Raw genomic sequence first — 2,468 nt, 5'->3', positions numbered from 1 at the left:
AATTTCAATTTTTTGATCGAATTCCATCAAGAATGTCCATGAATTTGATTGAAATGATGAAAAGAGCAACGAAATTGCAGGGGAAAACACGTTAAGACCGTAGTTTTTTGCTTGCCTGCTGTGCCCATAGGCGCGCCCCGTGCCTGCCGAGCCTACCCCCACAACCCACCCTCCCCCCTATATATGACTGGAAGGCCATTTTCAGTTTTGTAGAAAAAGTGCACTTTTTTTCCCTGTATCCATAAGTTTTTAAAAGTGCTTAAAAGTGGACCTAGAAGACGAATTTTTTTTTGAATTTTTTTATGGTTGTTAGGGACATTAAAACAAGCAAAACCACGAAAGAATCGTAATATTCCGATGTCGGATGAATTAATTACGAATTTTTCGGCCGAAACTTCGCAAAGGGCGGATACCACGTAAAAAACAACCTAGAAGTCGAATTTTGACTTCGTTTTTTTTTGTGCACACCCCACACAATAAGTATAAGTGGACTGGAAAGTGGCTAAGCGATCCGACGAAGTTTCGATTGAGTTTGATTTTTTGGCCGAAAACTCGAAAAAAAGGCGGATTTGACGTAAAACGCCGCCTAGAAGTCGAATTTTGAGACGGTGTCTTGTGTGCACACTCCACACAATATGTATAAGTGGACTGGAAAGTGGCTAAGCATTCCGAGGAATTTTCGATTTATTTTGATTTTTCGGCCGAAACGCCGAAAATAGGCGGATTTGACGTAAAACGCCTCATATAAGTCGAATTTTGGGAAGGTGTCTTGTGTGCACACTGCACACAATATGTATAAGTGGACTGGAAAGTCGCTAAGCATTCCGAGGAAGTTTCGATTTATTTTGATTTTTCGGCCGAAACGCCGAAAATAGGCGGATTTGACGTAAAACGCCTCATATAAGTCGAATTTTGGGAAGGTGTCTTGTGTGCACACTGCACATAATATGTATAAGTGGACTGGAAAGTGGAAAAATATTTTCGGAGCACTTTGATTTTTTGGCCCCCCGCGTGCCTTGCCACGCCCTTGCTTATAGCAAAACGAGACGGGGCCTTGGTCCAACTTGGCATAGGCATGGAATTTGATCTTTATTACTTGGCCACGGTCATGCCACGGTACATGGAGGTTGCTTGACACCCCCGTGTGCATTTCGGAGCACTTTGATTTTTTGGCCCCCCGCGTGCCTTGCCACGCCCTTGCTTATAGCAAAACGAGACGGGGCCTTGGTCCAACTTGGCATAGGCATGGAATTTGATCTTTATTACTTGGCCACGGTCATGCCACGGTACATGGAGGTTGCTTGACACCCCCGTGTGCATTTCGGAGCACTTTGATTTTTTGGCCCCCCGCGTGCCTTGCCACGCCCTTGCTTATAGCAAAACGAGACGGGGCCTTGGTCCAACTTGGCATAGGCATGGAATTTGATCTTTATTACTTGGCCACGGTCATGCCACGGTACATGGAGGTTGCTTGACACCCCCGTGTGCATTTTCGGAGCACTTTGATTTTTTGGCCCCCCGCGTGCCTTGCCACGCCCTTGCTTATAGCAAAACGAGACGGGGCCTTGGTCCAACTTGGCATAGGCATGGAATTTGATCTTTATTACTTGGCCACGGTCATGCCACGGTACATGGAGGTTGCTTGACACCCCCGTGTGCATTTCGGAGCACTTTGATTTTTTGGCCCCCCGCGTGCCTTGCCACGCCCTTGCTTATAGCAAAACGAGACGGGGCCTTGGTCCAACTTGGCATAGGCATGGAATTTGATCTTTATTACTTGGCCACGGTCATGCCACGGTACATGGAGGTTGCTTGACACCCCCGTGTGCATTTCGGAGCACTTTGATTTTTTGGCCCCCCGCGTGCCTTGCCACGCCCTTGCTTATAGCAAAACGAGACGGGGCCTTGGTCCAACTTGGCATAGGCATGGAATTTGATCTTTATTACTTGGCCACGGTCATGCCACGGTACATGGAGGTTGCTTGACACCCCCGTGTGCATTTTCGGAGCACTTTGATTTTTTGGCCCCCCGCGTGCCTTGCCACGCCCTTGCTTATAGCAAAACGAGACGGGGCCTTGGTCCAACTTGGCATAGGCATGGAATTTGATCTTTATTACTTGGCCACGGTCATGCCACGGTACATGGAGGTTGCTTGACACCCCCGTGTGCATTTTGGAGCACTTTGATTTTTTGGCCCCCCGCGTGCCTTGCCACGCCCTTGCTTATAGCAAAACGAGACGGGGCCTTGGTCCAACTTGGCCTAGGCATGGAATTTGATCTTTATTACTTGGCCACGGTCATGCCACGGTACATGGAGGTTGCTTGACACCCCCGTGTGCATTTTCGGAGCACTTTGATTTTTTGGCCCCCCGCGTGCCTTGCCACGCCCTTGCTTATAGCAAAACGAGACGGGGCCTTGGTCCAACTTGGCATAGGCATGGAATTTGATCTTTATTACTTGGCCACG

Source organism: Trifolium pratense, unplaced genomic scaffold (assembly GCF_020283565.1).
Source record: "Trifolium pratense cultivar HEN17-A07 unplaced genomic scaffold, ARS_RC_1.1 scaffold_99, whole genome shotgun sequence".
Lineage (NCBI taxonomy): Eukaryota > Viridiplantae > Streptophyta > Magnoliopsida > Fabales > Fabaceae > Trifolium > Trifolium pratense.
This window is presented reverse-complemented; position numbering follows the sequence as displayed.